General features: G+C 41.7%; 1 pseudogene; it reads left to right on the top strand.

The window, feature by feature from the left end:
- Positions 1-6,636: 6,636 nt before the first annotated feature.
- LOC147436562 (uncharacterized) lies at positions 6,637-9,221 on the top strand (annotated as a pseudogene).
- The last annotated feature ends 13,109 nt before the right edge of the window (positions 9,222-22,330 follow it).

The following is a 22,330-nucleotide window of genomic DNA, read 5'->3' as shown; positions in this document are numbered from 1 at the left end:
CAAGGTTGTCATGTGTTGGCACATAAGCCAAGTTGATCTCTCCTGCTGAGAGCCTCTCCCTAACATAGTGGTAATGCACCTCAATGTGCTTTGTGCGAGCATGAAAAATTGGGTTCCTCGCAACTACCAATGCGCTCTGACTGTCAGTGTAGATAGTGTTGGCAGTATCCTGTCCAACACCCAAATCAGCCATAAGGTGTCTGAGCCATACACACTCAACCGTAGATGTGAAGACTGCCTTGTACTCAGCCTCACAACTCGAAGTGGCCACAGTAGGTTGCTTCTTGCTCAACCATGATATACATGAACTACCAAGCATGAAACAAAAACTACTTGTGGACACTCGCGTGTCAAAACAACCAGCCCAATCTGAGTCCGAAAAAGCATGTAAGTCTGGCGGCAATGATCCCCCCTTGGGATAAAACAAGCCAAGGTGTAAAGTGCCAATAAGGTAGCGGAAAATCCTCTTGACAGCCTGCCAATGCTTAGACCCTGGGCTATGCATAAATATGATGTCTTGTGAGACTGCAAACTGAATATCCAGCCTCGTGTTGCATACATAAATGAGGCAGCCAACAGCAGTTTGGTAAAGAGTGACATCAGCAGGATCGCCAGCATCATGTAGACTCAACTTCAAACCTGTTTCCATGGGAGTGGCAATAGGTTTGCAATCCTCAAGTCCAAACTTACATAGCAATGTCTCTATGTAACTTTTCTGACACACTTAAACTGTATACCCAAGTAATATGCAATAGCCCCAAATCTTTCATCTTGAAAGTAGCATTCAAATCAGCCTTAAATTCAGCAATATGTCTCTCATTTGGTCCAGTGATCAGCAAATCATCGACATAAAGAACCACAATGAGAAGTACATCACCCTCACGCTTTACATACAATGTGCTTTCTGTTAAACTGTTACGAAAGCCTTGTTTGACCAAATGAGTGTCAGATTTCTCATACCAAGCATGAGGAGATTGCTTCAACCCATAAAAAGCCTTCTTACATCTACACACTTTGTCCTCTTGTCCTTTTATGACAAAACCGCGAGGCTGCGTACATAAACTTCCTCAAATATGTCACCATTCAAGTAAGCAGTAACAATGTTTGATTGATGTACATCCCAACCAAAATGAGCTGCCAATGCACATAGAAAACGTACAGTAGTCATACGACAAGTGGGAGCAAAAGTCTCTTCATAATCTATGCCTTTTTGCTGTGCATAATCTTTTGCAACAAGTAGAGCCTTATGGCGATCAATCTCACCATCCGGCCTGCGTTTCAACTTGTAAACCCACTTCGTACCAATGGCCTTTTTTCCAGGAGGCAAATCACATAAAGTCCATGTGTCATTTTCTATGAGTGCATCATATTCTGATTGCATGGAAGCCATCCAATTGTCTGAATTATGTGCTTCATCAAAAGACAGAGGCTCCTCAACATCATGTAAGCTAGACACAGCCAAAGCATAACAATCTAATGCATAAGATGCATGGAGAGAGCCTGAACGAGTACGACTAGACAAAGGTGCATCCAATTTACTGTCACGCAAAGTGTGCACCAGCCATTTTGGCATACCTCTAGCCTGCTCGTTTTCAGCCCTTTCCTCATCAAGTACATCATGTACATATGCATCAATAATAGGCTGATCTAAAACACTTCTAGAAACCCCCATAGGCTGTACATTTGCCTCATTGGAACTTACATTCGTATTTCCACCACTGAAAAGAGGCAACAAAGTGTCATAAATGTCCTGTGAGCTTACATTACTGTCTCTAGTACATGAGAGCAAGGGCTGAACAGAATCTTCCACAAACACTACATCCCGTGAAACCAGAATACGTTTTGTTTGCGGATGATACAACCTGTAACCTTTGCTTTCAGCACTATAACCAACAAAAATACATTTGACAGCCTTATCATCCAATTTTCTGCGCTACACTTGTGGCACCAAAGCATATGCCAAATAGCCAAAAACACGGATGTGCTCAATAGAAGGCTTTCTATCATGCCATGCTTCATATGGAGTAATAGACTACAAAGCTTTCGTAGGACACCTGTTAAGTACATAAGTGGCACACATGATGGCCTCAAGCCAAAAAGAATGCGGCAAACCTTGACTTTTGACCATACATTGTGCCATTTCCGTCAGTGACCTGTTTTTCCTCTCAGCAACATCATTTTGCTGAGGTGTATAAGGCATTGTACATTGGTGTTTTATCCCACGACTAGCCAGAAATGCATTAAAATGATGAGACATATACTCCCCCCCCTCGATCGGAACAGAGGGTGCCCATAGTACATTTCGAGACATTTTCAGCCATAGCCAGAAATTGTTTGAGGCACATAAAAACTTCAAACTTCTCTTTAAGCGAAAATACCCATGCATGCCTGGAGTAATCATCAATGAAAGTCATGAAGTACAGGTAATTGCCCAACGACGGAGTTTGCATAGGCCCACAAACATCACTATGTACAAGCTGCAACATGCATGTGGCCCTAACTGAACCATCCTTTTGGAAACTTAGAACGCTGCATTTTACACAAAATAAATCCTTCACAAACATGTTTGACAGGTGCTTCAAGAGGCAGCAAAGAAGCAACTATATCATATTTCTGCAAACGCAGCAAAATTTAGATGACCAAAACGTGCATGCCAAAGTTTTGCATCTGAAATAGCCCTTTTGAATTTGCAACAGCATTTGCAAAATTTTGTCCACACTTGTCATACAAAGTGAGCTTATACAGCCCACGGCACAAAAGCCCAGATGCAACAATTTCATCACCAAAACTGAGATCATGAACTGTACATCTATCATCCACAAATTTGACTACAAGTCCAAGTCTAGCAAGTGCGGATACAGACAAGAGATTCTTCTTGATCCTAGGTACATAAAGTGCATCAACAAGTGTGAGGAGCTGCCATTAGCAGCAGTGAGCACAATCTCAACTCCCTGAACTGGATAAGAGGCGTTGTTGGCATAAGTGACTGAATTCCCATGAGGGACAGACTCGAGAGAGGTAAACAATTCACGATGTGAGGTAATGTGCTTTGTAGCACCACTGTCGAAATACCACACATGTGAATCTGCAGCAACTGACAAGCATGCATCATGGACAGCAGGATTGTAAGTGCACTCTACGCTAAAAGCCCATTCTGCATCAACATTAGCATTACAGTCTCCTTTCACAGAAGACTCAACAATGGCTGCATTTGTAGTGGAACCAGTATTTGCAATGGAACCACCCTCTTTCTTCTTAGCCTCTTTGGCCTTCAACTTAGGACACGACTTGATCAAGTGATCATTAGCTTTACAATAATGGCAACGCATCTTCTTTTTTCCCTTGTCACTAGAATTTACAAACGAATTGCTGCCAGCAGAAGCATTAGTAATAGAATTTTTGCCACTCGCAGCAGAACCGTAAGAAGTGGCTGCATTACTATTACCACCCTTTCGTGTTCAACTACACGCTGTCTAGTCCTCTTTTTTCTGGAAGTGACTCTTGCAACAGCAATGTGCATAATGCATCAAACTTGACAACTTCTGGATTTCCTTGGGTCATAAGTCTCCAAGTACTAGCAAAAGTCTGGTAAGAATCTGGTAAGGCATCAAGAACAGTCTGCACAAGGGAACTGTCTGAAATAACTTCACCTGCAGAAATAAGTTTCTCATTGATATCCTTGACACTAGCAAGGAAAGTGTCCATAGCATCTTCCTCATGCATAATCTTCGACTCCAGCTCTTTAGCAGCAAGCAATTTTAGCCTCATTGCGGCTTGCATAAAGACAAGCCAAAATATCCCAAGTTTGTTTTGCAGATTTTGCTGAACGGATGTGAGGAACAATGGTGCACTTCACAGACAACGCAATTAATGCATGAGCCTGCACATCCTTAACATCCCAATGAGCTTGTTCTGCCGTAGGCAAAACAACTCTAACAGCAGCAATCCTTGCAGCAAGACGTGCAACATCCTCAACATCGCCTACGTCTTCAGAACCAGGACGTACATCAATGCCCTGCACAATGTTCTAGACACCCTTTGACACAAGAACATGTTGCATCATATAAGCCCACATAGGATAGTTGTCCCCATCCAACCTGTCCTCAGTAGGAAATATCTTGAACACATCTGTGTTGTTGTTGCCAGCCATGGTAAATGCTGCACCTGATGTGAAAACTGCCCGAAAATAGGAGAAACGCAGCGAGAACAACCTGTGCTATATAGCACAAACCGTAGAAGACTATAAGGCACCTATTGTGCAGAAAACGACACTAACAAAAAATTTGCACAAAATGACGAAATAGCCTGTGCAGTACTGCCTGTAGTGGAAACGGACGCCGAAACGAGCCCAAATCAAAAGTCTGAGCAGACCAAGCTCTACGAGACTTCCCAAAATATTTGTCGACCTACGAACGCTTGCCAAAGCTCGCTGAAATCGGAGAAAGTGAGCAGGCGTGTGCTGGAGCAGCTGGCAATTAAGCCCGGGAGGACGTGACCTGCTCTGATACCAATTGTTGGAATTAGGGTTGCAGAGAAACACACACAGCTTGGAGAAGACGAAGGAAGCTCAAGGCACACAATAGAGAGTGTGTTACTTAGTGTGCAATGGAAAGATAGATAGCCCTAGAGTGATGGGCGTATATACAATGCACGCGGGAAAAAACCTCCTAAAGAGGGAAAAAATGCCCCGGCGGTCCTACTGTGTTCACACACATCACTACCACATGTATATGGTAACAACAAGGGAATTCTATTCTTCCAAATTTGCAAGATTATACTATATAAATGCAAATGCAAGTGCACTTTTCTTGTTTATTGACTCTACTAAAAACTAAGTCTCCAAAATTGTTATGCAATATTGTAGTTTAGAAAGTTTCTAACAAGAGAAGTGTCATCTATCATCGGATGTTATGATTCCCACCTGTGCTTGAAGTACATGTAACATTTGAGATCCTTTTACAATATCAATTTTCTTATTTGGTAATATTCCGCTTAAAAAATACTAGGTCAGTAATTACCAAGGATTGACAAAATGTTAAATGTTCAAATGTAAGTAATTACCAAGGATCGACAAAATGTTAAATGTTCAAATGTAAGTATGTCATCATATGCTTTTAGGCCAACTCCATTTTTCACATACATATGAAAATATGCATATCAAGGGAAATCCTTATCCTATTACTTAAACCATCTTGTTAGGCCAAATAAATTACTGTTATATGGTTTGAGATCCCCTGCAAAGAAGTCAAATTTATGATGAAATAGTAATGCCTTTATATTTGCAGTGATATTGGCAAACATCTACTTTATTGTATGTATTATCATAGCATTGTCCTAATATCTTATTTTGTAGAATTTAAATTATCTAAGGGAACCAAAAGTTGGGAATAAGATAACCATTACTTCATAAGGGTAGACCAATCAACAACCCATTCCCATGGGAACAATGGGCCTATTTATAAGAATCAACCTATAAAGTGCAACAGTCTAATCATATGGTATCCTTACACCATTAGTTAGTCCAAGATAGTAAAATACAAACTACAATGTCAATGCATTTCTTCTCATATCTAAATTTATAGTGACCAAGTAGAAAGCCCTATCTACAGTGTGAAATCAAGTAATAAGCTACACTCTTCACCAAGGTATATTGACATCACATCATACAACATAAAAAAATGTTGAAGAATCTTGCTTCCAGGGTAGTGATAGTTATGAGTAAGCAAAACACCAAAAGAGCCAATCATGCCACTTAATTAGCAACAAGTGTCTCTTATTTCTTAACAATACCTATAAAACATACCGAACCCATGCGAGCAAAAGGCTAGTTTTAGCAATAGCCGTAGATAAAGAGGGTAGTAGAAGAACAACACCTATATTATAATAGTTGACTAAGCTTTTAGCTCTTCGGAGCAATTGCAAACTTACCTAGCATCTAAAGGAATAGTAAAACATCAATTTTAGTAATATTTGCAAAGTAAGTTCCAACCTTTTGATAAGAAATTTTCATATACCTCTATTGGTCAAATCTGCAACATGCATATGAAGATTTCCTCAAGAAGAGCTGCTATTTTTTCCGCAAACTATAATCAACAAGTGCATTTATTTAAAGTTATGGATCCGTTCAATTCATAAGTTAAAACATCCCTGGTTAACACTTGCACATTTACCCATTTGCCCCATAATGCAAGCTTTAAACAGAACAAAATTATTAGGCTACACTCTTCACCAACATAAATCAAGTAATAAGCTACACTCTTCACCAAGCTATATTGACATCACATCATACAACATCAAAAATTGTTTTTGAAGAATCTTGCTTCCAGGGTAGTGATAGTTATAAGTAAGAAAAACACCAAAAAGAGCCAATCATGCCACTTAATTAGCAGCAAGTGTCTCTTATTTCTGAACAATACCTATAAAACATACCGAGCCCATGCGAGCAGAAGGCTAGTTTTAGCAATAGCAGTAGATAAAGAGGGTAGTAGAAGAACAACACCTATATTATAATAGTTGACCAAGCTTTAGCTCTTTGGAGCAATTGCAAACTTATCTAGCTACATTCTTCACCAAGCTATATATATCTCATAATTTTAGCACTTAAACTTAAAATTAAATCCACAAAGAGCGCTTAAATGTGAAACTCTCTGTTAGAAATTCCTCTCTTCTTCGGCATTGGTAAGCATGGCGACTCTTTTGCCTGGCTGGAAGGAATCTGATGGGTTCTCCTTGGGCGCTTCTTCCTTGTTGGATGCGAAAGAGGAATGTCGAAAGAGGGGTGTCTGCGTTGATGCCTTAATTGACACAGCAATGTCGAAAGACGATCTTCATGCTATTTTTCGTATTCTGCTCGAGGCCAAAACCTGTGGGGATGTTATTCGTCGTATTAAATCTGTCAGGCTTGGGCCCGTGGATGTGCGTGAGGATGTGCATCAGGCCATGTGGGATGTGGACATGAAAGCTGCAGCATGCGCCTGGCAGATCGAGTATGTTGTCTCAGAACCAGTGCTTGCCTTGGTTGCAAAGCAGCTGGAGTCTTATGCATCAAATTGGGACAAGCATGAGTGGTACGCGCCGCTTGTTGCTTTGGTACAAAGCAGTGGATGGGGCAAGTCTCGGCTGATGTGCCAACTCTGGCGCAAGGGATTCTATGTATTCTATCTATCATGTATGGCAGAGAAGCAGACTGGGTTCCCAAGGCAAACTAGGAAGCTAGCCGACATTATGCAGAGCCCGAAATCCAGTGGGGCAACCTTTGTGGCACTTGTTGCTAGCGTCATTGCAGTCCTCAATAAGCATGCTCGCAACATGACATGCGAGCAGTGGATTCAGGCACAGGAAAAAGATGATGGTATCCAGGAAGAAGTTCTAAATGTGTATAACCAGAAGCTGCCGACAATCACACAATACGATAAGTTGGAACGATCCAAAGCCGAAGCACAGTTTGAGCTATGCTTCAAGAAAGAAATAGATCAGTGCAAAGTGAAGCTTCTTTTGTGCATAGATGAGGCTGGGGAATTGGGTGATAATTTTGTCACATTCAGGAGGTCCCTTAGAAGTATTCCACAGGGTAAGAGCTTTTTCACCGTTGTGCTTGGCACTGACAGGAAGGTTGCAGACCTAGCAGCAGCAGCAGCAGATGATGCAAGTGCGCGTGTGAGACTGGTTAACCCTTATCATGTGTACCATCCCTTATATTTGATCGGGAGGCCACTCTGGGCTGCATACTATGATTCAGTGGAAGAAACTAACAAGCTGAATGCGACCATCCAATTTTCCAAGATGAAGTTGCTGGGCAGGAACATTGATACCACAGAAGCGGGTTGGGTGACTCGCGACATAGCAGTAGCAGTTTTTGCCTCTCTTGTGGGAGTCCAAGTGGTTGCGTGGGGGAGCCTACCGCAGAAACTTGTGGCGAAGCACATGAGAACCATTGTGAATATCTCAAAGGATAGGAGAAGAGTGTACACCGCAGCAGCTGCGGAGCGGGTTCTTGCTGCTGCTGCTGCTGAGCTGCTCCACGCCCACAATGATGCATTCCTGGGTGATTTCTTGACCAAGATGATCGAAGTTTTCGAAGATGGTTTGGTGTTTGAAGGTGTCAGGGGGGAGGTGGTGGCTAGGATTATCATCCTGCTAGCGATGCATGAGTGCACACAGAAGGCAAACTACACACAACCCGTGACATTGGCCACCTTCTTGAAGACCATGGTTGGGAAGAGTAATGTGGACAAGTTGAATGAGAATTGTTGTAACTTGGAGGGATATTATCTGTTTTTTAACTCTTTCTCCCCAGTATCTGTTGAAATCTTCAAGCAATTGGCAGAAGCAGCCTTTGCTAGGTGTACTGCACTTAGTGCACAGAGGAACGAGACTATCCTCGACTTAGCCCTCCCTTGCCGTTTTAACCTTGGGGCTTCTGCTCGAAGTCGTCCTATGCAGGCTACTGTAATGACGGAGCTGGAGAACCAGCCAACGCAAGGGATTGCTGTTACAATACAGGTGAAGAATTAGAGAAATGACAACCCCATGCAAAGAGAGATAGAGAAGCTTCAAGATGATGACAGGCTCAGTGTTCCAGTACAATTGTTTCTCCAAATTGGACACAGAGGGGAATCCAAGATTCAAGTTAATCATAAAACTGTGGTTGTCTATGGCATTGATTGCTTTGAGCACCTCAAGTCTCAGAAGATGCAAAACTTGAAGGTGCTTGAAAAACTGAAGCTCCTTTCAAGGACTTGTGAAGATGTATTCAAGGATGCTTCTCAAGAAGAGCGGGATATCTTGAAGGACATGATTCCTGTAGGATTAGCCTCTAAGTCTTTTCTAGAGGACATGACTGTGGATGATGAGCCACAGATCCCAATGAAATGGAGCAGGGCTAGCTGTAGGACACCACGAAGACGACTCGAGGATGTGCAAATGGGAGAGGCTGGTGCCATGTAAGAGAGACAAATGTGTGATGTCTTGTCTCTTTATTTTGCTCTCTTTTTCTCATGGTATATGGAGGATGTAGGATTGTTGTTTTGGAATTGGTCGTTTTTGGGCTTACCACACATACACTTACAAAACGAAATCTTCTCCCCATACGCAACACATAGCTTGCACTTGCATGCAAAACCAGCCTAAGAGCAAAAAAGAGTGTGTTTTATAGCTCCAAAATTGTCTAGGAAGAATGTAACTTCCTTGATAAACGATTTGAATAGACAAGGAAGGTGATTCATAGCTCCAAAATTGTCTAGGAAGAATGTAACTTCCTTGATAAACGACTTGAATAAACAGCATTATGGAGTCTACATGGGGGAAGGTGATTCATAGCTCCAAAATTGTCTAGGAAGAATGTAACTTCCTTGATAAACAACTTGAATAAACAGCATTATGGAGTCTAGAAGACCCATTTGTAATATCAAATCTATCTACCAACATGAGCACATGTATCCAGATTCTAGAGACATGTACTCAGAAGTTTTCATCAGGGTCACACTTCACTGCCCTGATGAAGATACTACCCTAATGACAAGCCCGGCTGTAAAGCCGCTTAAACCAGATTGGTGCTCATAAAACACAAACTTTATTGTCCCCACCTTAATATCTTAGAACAAGATAATAATTGGTTTGATTGGGTAGAATAATTGACTCACAAAATCAGGGTTCAGTTGAAGTTTCAACAAAACTTGAGCTCTACAACCGGCACGTTTAAACACTGTAAGGCACGTTTTTATTTACATCTTAAGGGATGACTGATGCCATTGTCGATTGTATCCTCCCATATAAAAAAGCACAGAATATGGCATGAGAGGTGAAGATATGCAGACTACATAACTTGTGCACTGGAACTGAAGGTGGAGGAGAAGTTTTTCACATGCTTAGGTGAAGAAGTTGGCTAATACATCAGGTGAGAAGATGTGCATGCAAGAGGTGGAGGAGAAGTTTGTCACATCTTTCTGGTGGTTGTCAGTTTCTCTCCCTCTCTCTCCTAAAAGGGGGTCCCGTAAAAAATGTACTGATCATTCCCTCCCTCTCTCTCTACTGAACAATCTCTCACTTCCCTTCACTTCATCTTGCAAGAGTTGCTTCTCTTTCCTTCCTTTCAGTTTTCCCTCCCAAATGCTCTGCAGTAGAAGTTTGAACCTCCTTTCCCTCCTCAAGCTTACTGCATGCTCCTCAAGCTGAAGTTCTCTATTTCTCTATGAGCCTCACTAAACGAGCATTAAACACCTCTACCTAAAGGTGAAGATCTGCAACATATCCTTCTGCTAAATCATCCTTCTTTCTTTCCTCAATAGATTTCCTGCCCCTTCTCCATTGTGCTCTCTAGAGAGGATCTCTGGAATTGGAGCTGATCTCTTGAGATAGCTAATTCCAGTGTTAGAAGCTTTTAGCTACTGGTGATGTATTAGTTCAGACAGTAGACTGGACAAAGGAACAGAAACTGAACTGGAATACATCTACTGGAATAAGAACCAGACTAAGTACTGAGAATGATATTCAGATTCAGAGTAACTGAGACAGAGTAGGTATAACTGGAATATACTGCACTACTGTAATTGGAATTACAGATGAAGGATTACAATGAAGATGATGTGGCTTATGAACAAAAGGATGAACAGAGTACAGCCGACAACTACTACCAATGATTGCCAATCCGTGTATAATTGCCAACCCGATTACAATATAATGGGCCCTATTTATATGCCTTGGGTTTACCATGGTAATTACTATAGTAATTATTGACTGATTCACTGTCCATCTCACAGGAGCCGGTTCCCACCTAGTGAGACTGTCTCAGCCGTCTACATCCTTCCCTCCTTTCTTGAATTTTGGCAAGATTCCAAAATTTCTGAAAAGAAAAATTCTCCCATTTGATTCTGGTTTGAAGAGAAAAAATCCACCGTCTGATTCTGATTCTGGAGACCGGACTTGACCAATGATAGAGAGCCAGCTGAAAAGGCCAGTGTAGAGCTCTCATCATCTGTACAGACTGATATCAACCTTCCAGCTGAGAAGAAAAAGCCCTCGACTGAATTCGGAGATGGAACTACGCAGTATCCTTCCACTGAACCAACTTCTGTTTACCCTTTGTCCTAGATGGCATCTGAGAAGTCCCAGTGCCAGCATTCTCCTTCTGAATGAGTCTGTAAATGGCCTCCTGCTCAAGCTGATCCCGCCTTTCCGTGGTCATCTCCACTTCATAAGGCGTAAGAAAATGATAGGTTTTGGTGTCAGGATCATAGAGCGTGCGTTTGCCTTTGGTTATCTTAGTTCTGGCCAGTTTGTGACAATGCGAAGCTGTATGGATCCATCCTTCTGGGAGAGGCTGATTGGTTTTGACCCGAGCTTCAAAGAACTTTCGCCATCTCTCTATACTGTGGTCCTAGGCTTAGTTTAGCTGCAATATCCTTTTCAGGCAGTTTAGAGGGCTCAACAGTAAGTTGAAGCAATTGATTGGTGATCTTGGTGAGGTCTCTGATCTGAATCTTCCACTAACCCATACACAGCCTGATCCTCTGCACCTCATGTTTTAGCTCTTGAATATCATTTAGTTGGAGAGCATCATTGAACAGTGTTTGCCAAGTTTTCCATTCCACAGTCGATCGCTCATACCAATCCTGGAGCTCATCAATAATCTTGAAATATGTAAGGTGATCAACTGGTTCTGGATGTTTAGGTTAAAGTGCTGAAAAAAATCTTGGCAATTCTGTCTCTCTTGCTGGTAAAGCATACAAGAGAACTGGGGAATCATGCACAAATTCTAAGAAATTGAGAACAGCCTGGTTCTCTTGCTGCATCATTTTTCTGGTTACTCTCACGAGCTGAAACAATTTCCGGAGAGCAGTTGCCTGTTCTCCAACTGACATTCTAGTCTGAGGTCCTTTGTTGGTGGCCGTCTGATCTTCAAGAATGGCCCGCACCCTTTGATCCAAGACTCCTCTAGCAATTTTTATTTGTACCAAAACCTCTTTCAACTGATTTCTGATATCCTTCATACATTTGTAGGTTGGCTTGTTTCCCAGCAGAAGTTCTAATTCTATAGCCAGAGATCGACAATCTACAGTAGACTGTCGTTGCCAGTATGGATTGGTCACTCTCTCTTTAGTAGTGATTATCCATTCAGACACCCTTTCCAACAGTTGGACTGTGCTGTGATGCGCAAGTAAATGGCAGGTCTCTTGATCATGAAAAGCAACTGATTTCTAGTGCTCAACCATTTCCCTGGCTCCGACATACAGTCGCTGAAAACGTTCCAGATCAGATAGGAGATCATCATCCTCCAGATATAACCTGGTTATGGGAGCCTGCTGATGTCTCAATCTCCTGTTTAGTGTGATCATCTGTAATGAATTCTGCTCATCAGCTACTGGTCCTTTAGCCATAACTTTACTTTTCCCTTTATCCTCCCTACTGTGTTGGGACTAGTTTGCTGGCAGATTCCCAGTGTTACTGGATTGTTGTTCTTCTAGCTGCGGATTGCCTGACTTCTGTCCTTCATACTAGTCTGGCTGATCTGCTTGTCTGATTTCCTCCAGTTGGCTCTGTGCCACCAGTACCAGGTCCTGGAGGTGAAGATGGAGGAGAGGCATCATCATCATCATTATTAGTATGCCCTTCGTCGTGGTCATCCTCCTCCTTATCTGCTTCTTCTTCCTTATCTTCTCTCCTTCCTTATCTTCTTTTGCTTCTTCAAGGGAATTCTGCTGTTCAATATAATCTAGGATAGCTTGATTGCCAGAGCACTATTATATTGAACCACTTTGTCCTGCAAGTCACTCTGCATGGTCTCCATAAGAGACTTCAAGTTCTCCAGATCAAAGACAGGATTGCCTGATGGATTTAAATTTTCAGCCAAGTTATTATAAATATATCTTTCAGTGAGAGTAGTCTTCAGAGGCAGCAAGGAGTTGAAGTGAACTCTCTTCATTCTCAGCATCGTTTCAAACCGATCTGCAACTCTCTATGCTTCATCCTTTTCTTCCTTCATAATCTGCATAGCAGACTCCGTCCTAATTAGCTTACTTTCCAGTAGCGTAATGGACCTCTCTGAATGAGCTTCAAGTAGCTTGTGGCGCAGATTTTGATTTTCTCTTGCTTCCTTCAGCTTCTCAATCTGGCCTTCAGCTCCCTTCAATTCATCTTTAACCTTATTCAGTTCATCTTCTGACCTTGCAACGTCCAACATCTGTCCCATACAGTTGACAATAGTGTTCCATGAGGACTGGATGAGGACTGAACATCCATCATTGACTGTTGCTGGGTCAGAATCAGTGGGCTCATATACTGTAACATGAGCCATATAGGGTAAAGAAGCATAATCAGATTTTTGTAGAAAGAGACGCCCTTTAAGTGGATGGGTCTGCAGCTACTGCAACCTGTCCTTCTTCATTAGGTGCAGAGCTTCTTCATTGTTTGGGATAGAGACGCCACCCAATAGGGTTGGAGATGCTGGACCTTTTCCCTTATCCAACTGTTCTGCTGACTTTTTAGAGGTAGTCGCTTTTGCTTGATCTTTGCCAGTACCAGTAGTGACTGTAATCTGTATTACTGATTGGTTGATTTCAGTGGTGTGAGCAGGTTGTTTGTCAACCTGGCTGACTAGAGTTTTTTTAGTAGTCACTGTCTTGACTTGACTCTCCATCTGCTTCAGAAAAGCACTGCTCTTTGTCAGTGTCCTCCTCAGTTTCTTTGAGCTGTCAGATTCATCTTGGGAAGCCTTCCTTTTCAGTCCAGTCGGAGTGGTCTGACTGTCCGTGGCTTCTTCATCCGAAGACAAATCAATATTTTTTGACACTGAAAATGGCTTCTCACTCCAAGCCATTCTTACCTGATCATGAGTATCTGGAGCCAATATAAAAATTGCCAAACATACCAAGCTTTAAATACACTCTGGGATTTCAACTTGGCAGTTTGTTGAAGCACATTATGTGACAAGATCTGACAAAGGTTGATAGAAACCTTTGAATCCAATGTCTTTGCTAGCAGCATAGCGAAAACTTTCTTTGATACATATGTTGGATTATTCTTAAGACTGACAGCTTCAGCTACAAACCTATAAGCAGCGGAAGCTTCCAGTCCGGCCACTGGAAACCCTTGACCGCTAGCTTTTCTTTTTCACTTGACAGCATCATCCTCCTTCAAGACTATGCTGATCTGCTGTGGAGTTTCCACAGACGGCTTGGCTCATTTGGCATACGAAATGCAAAAGCTATGTTGTTTGGTGTGACAGACACCTTTTTGCCATATACCATAGCACTACCATCTTCAGCATTGAAAGAGTCGAGAACCTGCTTGATGATGGCTGTGTCAAAATCAATTCTTGTGGCTTGCAGAACCACACATAAATCCCACAGTTGCAACAAAGCCATAGCTTGGTCAGTGAACACGTAACGTTGAATCTTGTTATAAGGGATGAGGGGAAGGCTTGCCTTTGCAGCAGTGACAATAGCTTGGGTTTCATTGAGAGATTCGTGCATCTTTTCTGAACGTTTCCTCCTACCCATACACTATGAAGATGATGAAATAGGTGAGGAAGAGGAAGACTTACTTGATGCTTCAAAGCCGTACCCAGGTGTTGCTGGCAAAGCTAGACGACAGTGCATTGTCTCCTTAGAAGATGAAGTCTGCGGTTGTAGCGAAGATACCTCAGAGCTTGGCGATGGCGAATGGACAACATCAGGGAATCGTCGTACAGGAGATTCGTGAGGAAAAATGCCAACTCTGCTTACTGTTATACGTGTCGCGCCATAAAAGCTCCACCACTTGCCGTTCCTAGACTTTTGTGCGTCGCTGCTGTCGTGGCAGGCATGCATTGGACAAGACTTCTACCCATCCTTGAAATGATTACTACTGGAGTACCATCTGATCGTTGGGCGCTTAAAATTTGATAACTGTGTTCCCACTGATACTGGGCTGGGCCCCAGCCTCTGGCTTGATCACACTGGTACTGGTCCTTGTACCGTCTGGCTTGGTCCCACTGGCACTGGTTCTGAAATTGGAACTGGCTGCACATGAAAAAGCCCAAAAATATATGATTCTAGTATCTCTTGATCTTCAGTTCCCAGCTCCCTAGTACCTTGTTCCTGGCCAGGCTCTCTAGCTTCGGAATAGTAGAGCTTGATCTTTGCGCCATTATACACTCCTGGCAGCAGTAATCTAGATAAGTCTTTCAATCTTACCGTGCCATTGGAGAAAACCCAGTCTTCTTCAAATGGTCCTACCCAGGCAATCTTTAGGTTTGGCTTCTTAGGACCCAATCTAGACTGATAGAGGAGCACCAGATTCCCTTTCTGAAATTCCCGGACCTTAATTCTACGATCATGCCAGTGCTTCTTTCGTTGATGAACAGTCTCTTGTTCCAGCATAGCCCGTTGCCTGAGTTCATCTAACTGCATAAGGTCATCCAAGCGCTTTTTCAGATTGTGGTTGAAGTCTAACCCATATTCCACAGCCATTCTCAGACTTGGGATAACAAACTCCATAGGAACCACAGCTTCAGTGGCATACACCATTATGAATGGTGTCAACCCTGTAGTGACCTTGTAAGCTGTTCTATACGCCCATAAAGCAGTCTGGAGCTTCAAATCCCACTGGTATGGCTTCTTCTGCACAACCTTAGTGAGAATAGTCTTAATTGTCTTGTTACTACTTTCAGCATGTCCATTGCATATGGGATAATAAGGGATAGATTTCCGATGCTTGACTGAAAGCATATCCAGTAGAAACTCCATGGTGTCATTAATAAAATGTGTCCCTTGGTTCGACACAATCTCCACAGGACATCCATAGCAACAGACAATATTCTCAAATAGAAATCTTGCAGTTGACTTTTGGGAAAGGAAACTGAATGATGAGTAATGAAGATGGAGGGAATTTTTTAAAAAAGAGGGGTATGCATTTTTTACCACCCTCAGTAGTTCTTGGACGTGTTGGATGTACGAGCACCCCCTTTATCTCCTTCTCTGCGTGGACACAAAGCTACAGGTTTATAGTATTCTCTGCGCGCGGTTTTTGCATAGAGCAGAGCACCTTTCTCTCCTTCTCTGTGCGCTATTTCTGCAACGCATTCCCTTTCTTTCCTTTGCGCATGGTTCTCTGCTGCGTGTGCTTAGTTCTCCATCTCTCTCTTTCTCTCTCTCTCTCTCTCTCTCTCTCTCTCTCTCTCTCTCTCTCTCTGTACGAATAGAATGGAGCCTTCTCGCCAGTTAGGTGTGTGTGAGTGTCTGTGACATGTATGGTCTTGTTGATGCCTATGCTCTTCATGATGTATGTTCATGCGTTGAGCTCTTTTTCTTGAGGTTTTCTTGATCCAGCTCCGTGCCCACGAGTACACAGTCAAGAAAAGTTTCCCGAGCAGTTCACAGGCTTCTTACGCGATTATTGGGCGGCAAAGAAAGGAACAAAGAGAGAGGCAAAGGCAGCAGACTTTTTGTGATAAAAAGCGGAAGGATGTCCAGCTCGATGAGAAGAAGAAAAGGAAGATTCTTTGTGCCATGTCAAGGTTCTCGCAAGAGCCAACGCAAGGATTGACAATCAAACTCCAAGGAGAGATTTTTGAACAGTTACTCCAGCAACCAGTATTTTGCAACCTGTAAAACTCGGCACAATTATATACAGAGAGTAGTGCTTACCAACATTCGCAACATCTTCTCAGAAGTCAAGGTCCCGCACTTTGCCACGAGAATGATTTTCAAGAGGGACACAGTGATGGCATGCATTAATTCGAGGGACAAAGTAGATGCACGTCGCTTTACGGATAGAGCACTTGCAAAGTTGTTGGGCATACACAGAAGAAACAACACCATATTAGACAGTTTGAGACTTTAAAGATAATTTGGGAATCACAAATGTTTTGAAGATTTAGCCATATGGACAAATCTAAAACTCTTTTTTAAGATCAAAGCCTTCCAAAAGATAGTATTTGAAATGGTCTTCCGAGCCATGCTCTCAAAATTTTGGCTAAGATTTGGCCATGTGGTCAAATCTTAAGCTTGTTTTCAAAGTGGAAATTGAAAAATTCCCAAACTCACTAATATGGTGTTAAACATCGGTTTTGCGAATGCACGACTCCATTTAGAGGATGAGAACAGTCCTTTTCCAGTCTTAGCATGTCAATGGCAAGCTCATCGTTTTACAAACATCACAGAGAACATTAATGGGGTTATGTTTGGTTTTTGGACAGAGAGACCCGAGTCTCTCCGAACAAGAAGGACATATACGAAAGGTGTATCGACAAAAAGGTTGTTCTTATGCATTCATTGCATTTGCTGGATCAACCTCAGGCATTATCAACCACTTTCAAGTAGTATATTGACCAATGTTCATCACAGTCAAGCTGTCATAACCACAATCAAACTCTAAAACACCATTATCAAGTAGTATAGTAACCACTGATCACCACTTTCAAGCTATCAGAACCACTGTCAAACTGTAAAAAACCTCTGAGAACTGAGAAAACAATCAAAAAGTGGTTTAATTCCCCTTCAAGTACCTCACAAAGCAGTTAAAGTATTGATAGTGATTTAAAGTACCTAAAATACTACTTTCAAACCCCTTAGGGTGGAAGCTTGTACTTTGCAAAGTGCTAAAATAGTTGTCACCACTTTAAAGCATTTCAATAACCACTTGCAATCTGCAAAGTGCTAACGTGAGCACCTATGTAAGAACTTGGAAGTTTTCAAACCACCTGAAGGTGATTGAAAGTGAAAAACAAACCACTTGAAAGTGGTTTAATGATCACTTTTAATCTTTTTAAGTGGTTTTAAGTGCTTCAGGTGGTTTGAAATCCGCCAAGTTCTTGGGTGAGAACCTTGAAGATTACAAACCACCTGAAGATTATTGAAAGTGGTTTGATGACCCCTTTCAATCACCTCTAGGTGGTTTTAAGTGTTTCAGGTGGTTTGAAATCTGCCAAGTGCTCAAGTGAGAACCTATGTAAGCACTTGAAGCACTCAAAACCACCTGAAGGTGATTGAAAGTGGTCATCAACCACTTGCAAGTGATTTGATGAACTTTTTCAATAACCTAAGGTGGTTTTAAGTTCTTCAAGTGGTTTCAAGTAGTTTAAAGACACTTTCAAACATTCAAAACCACTTCTAAGTGGTAAATGTTCCTCTTGAGTGCTTTTACAAACCTGAGATTTGGGTGTTATCCAACTGAAGGTAATTGAAAGTGATAAACAGACCACTTGAAAGTGGTTAAATGACCACTTTAAATCACCTTTAGGTGGTTTAAAGTGCTAAGTAAGAACCTATGTAAACACTTGGAAGATTTCAAACCACTTTGAAAATGGTTTGATGACCTTTTTCAATAACCTATAGGTGGTTTAAAGTGCTTCAGGTGGTTTCAAGAAGTTTAAAGCCCCTTTCAAACATGCAAACAAATTCTAAGTGGTAAATGTTCCTCTTATGTTCTTCCACAAACATGAGAGTGGGTGTTATAACTTGTGGGTGATGGTATCAACCATTTTGGTTATTTGTTCTCACATTATCTCTTTATTGCATGTTTTTTTGTGTAGGTGGAATTTTACAGGCGGTTTCAGGAAATGCATCCAACAGTGTGCATTTCGCTGAGATGCTTTGTGAATTTGAAGCCCTTTTTTGTTCAAAAATTGCGGGACCGCAATACCTGCTGCCATGAATATCATGTGCAAGCTGTCTACTTGAAAGATGCTTTCAACCAAATGCATCAAGGTAGGTTTGTAGTACATGGAGAATCTTGTCGTTGTCCTTGTGATGTTTGTGACCCTATAGTAAGTGGAATTATATGCGTGTCACGTGACACATCCAACCCTATGTGTCCGTGGACAAGCTTTAGCATGACAAGGGTTCAATTCAGTCAAGTCAGTCTAGAATAGGAAGTGATATGGAACTTTTGTGAGTCTATTCGCAGACCGTGCATGTCCAGACACTTAGATTATGCATATCCTTTGGTTGCACATAGCACGCTCATCAACATTACCATCAGAATACATCAGGAGCATTATCTAGTGCACAGAGAGTGGGGCCCTTGGAGGAGGGTTGGACAACATTCTGGTGTCGTATTCTTCTCTCTCTATCCCTCAGTCTCATGCACCTTCATTCATAGTGTTCACCACTTTGTTTGTGTCCATTGCACTCTCTCACTAAAGGAGCAGAAGGCTCTCCCTTCCGTAAGTAAAAGGAACCCTTGAGCATAGTTCGGAGCACTCATCTTGAGCAAAGTTCAACATTCACTTCCATTGCACCTTACAATGTGTGGCTGCAAAGTCAACATTTGAGAGCCTCACAACACTATGGGAGTCCTTTTTGTTTCCTAAACCAAAAAAATCCATGTTTCATTTACACATCTGCTTGATAGGAAAATACAATCAGTGTAGTGCCAAACAACTCGGATATTGTCCTCTTGAAGTACACAATGACAACTTTCAGGTGGCTACAAAAGTTTTTGTCGGTGTAGAGACACAATCTATACATGAAGACAGCTAACACCACAAAAGGAAAGATCTTGTTATTCAGAAGATTCCACTCTCATTTCATTCATGAAAGACAAGCTGACCATTTTTATCAAATATAATTACATCTACAGATGGCAGGCCAACCAATTCAAAGAGTGTATACAGAGTTTTCCAAGTGATTTCGTTGTCTCTGTCATGGACTTTGCAAAATATTATAGTTTTATAATTCAGAATGAGATCCAATCCATGCACTGGTATTCTAATCAGGTGAGCATTTTGGTCCACATTTGCTATGTCGCTCGACAATGGGCGACATCATAGAAATTCTCCATTTTTATATATCCAATGACAATGTGCATGACACATTGTTCATTCAACACTGCTTTCTTTTGCATGACCAGTGGTTGAAGGACCAAGGTTTTTGTTTAAAGCGACATTGGGTATGGTCTGATGGTGAAGCATCACAATTCAAAGCACGACGGCCTTTCTTCTTTGTTGCAAGGTTTTCTCAGCTTACTGGGCTTGAGATGATGCACAACTATTTTGGGTCAGGTCATGGAAAGGGTGAACATGGCGTAGTCATAAAGAGGACATTAACCCATGAGCAATTGAGGGTGGATGGACACCCCTTGTATAATGTAGCAACAGTGTTCAATTATCTCACCCTAATGAACAATAGGAAAGACTGTTGGTCATTTGCGAACAAGGTCGATAGGGTATTCTGGCAAATCAAGGTGGGTGATGTGCTGAGAGATATAGAATGGGATTGCAATTAGAATATCAGTGGATCACATTTGATGCATTGTGTGAATGGTCAATGGAGAAGATGTGCAAACAAAGCTCACGTAGAAGCGTGACAGTACTTGAGGATCATACCAATAGAGGCTGACATAGATCAAGATGCTTCAAGTGATGAGGAGATTGATGCACCTATGTATGTTGGCCATCACGATGTTTAAGTGATGCCTTACAAGTTGGAGATAACTTTGTAGTCAACACTGAGGAGGAAAACTTTGATTTTTATATACTAAGGTGTTGCATGGAGAAGAGGCTATCCACCGCGACTCAGAAGGATGCATGGCACAATCAAATAAAGAAGAACTCCTTCTATGTGGAGGGGAATTCTTACAATAAAGTCGAGGGACGCTCTGATTGCTATGTGCTATTAGATGATAGACCTCCTGCTTCCATGTACTCGCACCTAGTTTGATGCCTTAAGTTCCCCTTGTATCCTGAGAGAAATGAGCCTAATGTCTATACTTTGAGTGATACCGTGTATGAGCACATCTACAATAGCATGTCCTTGATACCAAGCCTATTTAAAACACATTGACCTCATAAAGTATAATTGGGTACCGCTTTCTTGTATCTGTTCCTTGTAAAAACTTATGTTTCTCATCCAAAAGCTGAAGCCTTTCTGACACTTTGTTATTCTTTCGAGTACATGTAGCTTACAACTTGCCATCCATTTGCAAGTTCTTTAAACTACCTTCAAAAAGATTTAATAAAAATATCAAGCCCTTTAAGCCACCCAAAAGTTGTCAAGACACCCTTATATACGTAGTTTCAATAACATTGACCACTTACAAGTGCTATCTAAACCACTAACAAATGGTTCAGAACCTTTTTCAGACCACTTTCAAAGAACTTGCAAGTGGAGGGGAAGACCTACCAAGTGATCTAGAAGGCCTTTGCAAGTGCTTTAGAACCACTTGCTTGTATACGTAGTGTCGATCTTATAGACCACCTACAAGCACTATCTAAACCACTAGCAAGTGGTTCTGAACCACCATCAATTGCTATCTTAACCACTAGCAACTGGTTTTGAACCACTAGCAAGTGCTATCTAAACCAGTGGCAAGTGGTTCAGAACCACTTGCAAGTGCCATCTAAACCAGTGGCAAGTGGTTTAGAACCACTTGCAAGTGTTATCTTAACCATTGGAAAAAGGCTATCTTAATCACCGCAAGTGGTTCTGAACCACTGGCAAGAGGTTCCTAACCATTGGCAAGTGGTTCTGGGCAAGAGGTCCATAACCGTTGGCAAGTGGTTCAAAACCACTGGCAAGTGCTATCTTAACCACTAGCAAAAGGTTCAGAACCACTACAAGTGGTTCAGAACCACTTTCAAAGTGCTTGCAAGTGGAATAGAAGACCTAGCAAGTGGTTCAGAAGGCCTTTGGAAGTGGTTCAAAACCTCTTTCAAGTGGTTCTTAACCACTTGCTAATGGCTACCAATTTACATAATGAAAATGGTTTTCAATCACTTGCATGTTGTCCACAATTCACAAGTGGTATAGCTTGCACCTCTGCCCACTAACCGCTGATTTTTATCTTCTACAAAACCCCTAAGAAAAACTGCTAAAACAATTTAAAATCAACTTATAATAAGACATCTTGCAAGGCACACAACAAAATGGTTGATTGAATAGCAAATCATGTTTCTACATTAAAATCGGTATTGAATTCTGCAATACAATGTTCGATTTTTCCCCATCTTATAAAACAAAAAAAATCCTTATCATGAGTTACACTATCAAACTCATCATGGGTATCTACGTACATGATCACAGGTACACAACTCTTAACATTTTTGTTGAGACTGGACATCAGAAGAGGCAGCCTTTTATAGCGTGGTTGTGAAGGTGGTGGAGGCAGCACTTTTCTTTTGCCGCTTGATAATTTTTCCCTCACACATTCAACTTTTTGAAGAGTCTTTCACCCTCTTCTTCTAGCATCCAATTTACAAGTAGTGATCAGCTCCGATCGATTATATGTTTTCTTCCACTCATAGACAAATGGAAAAACTTCATGATGCATAAACCTCTCCCTTTGGTCTTCCGTCTGGTGCTCTAGGGAAAACAAGATAAGATAGGAGTCTTCGTCGTTCAATCAACACCTGGGG

Source organism: Adiantum capillus-veneris, chromosome 18 (assembly GCF_014529385.1).
Source record: "Adiantum capillus-veneris isolate H3 chromosome 18, ASM1452938v2, whole genome shotgun sequence".
Taxonomy (NCBI): Eukaryota; Viridiplantae; Streptophyta; class Polypodiopsida; order Polypodiales; family Pteridaceae; genus Adiantum; species Adiantum capillus-veneris.
Note: the sequence above shows the minus strand (reverse complement) of the source record. Positions and strands in the feature narration are given on the sequence as shown.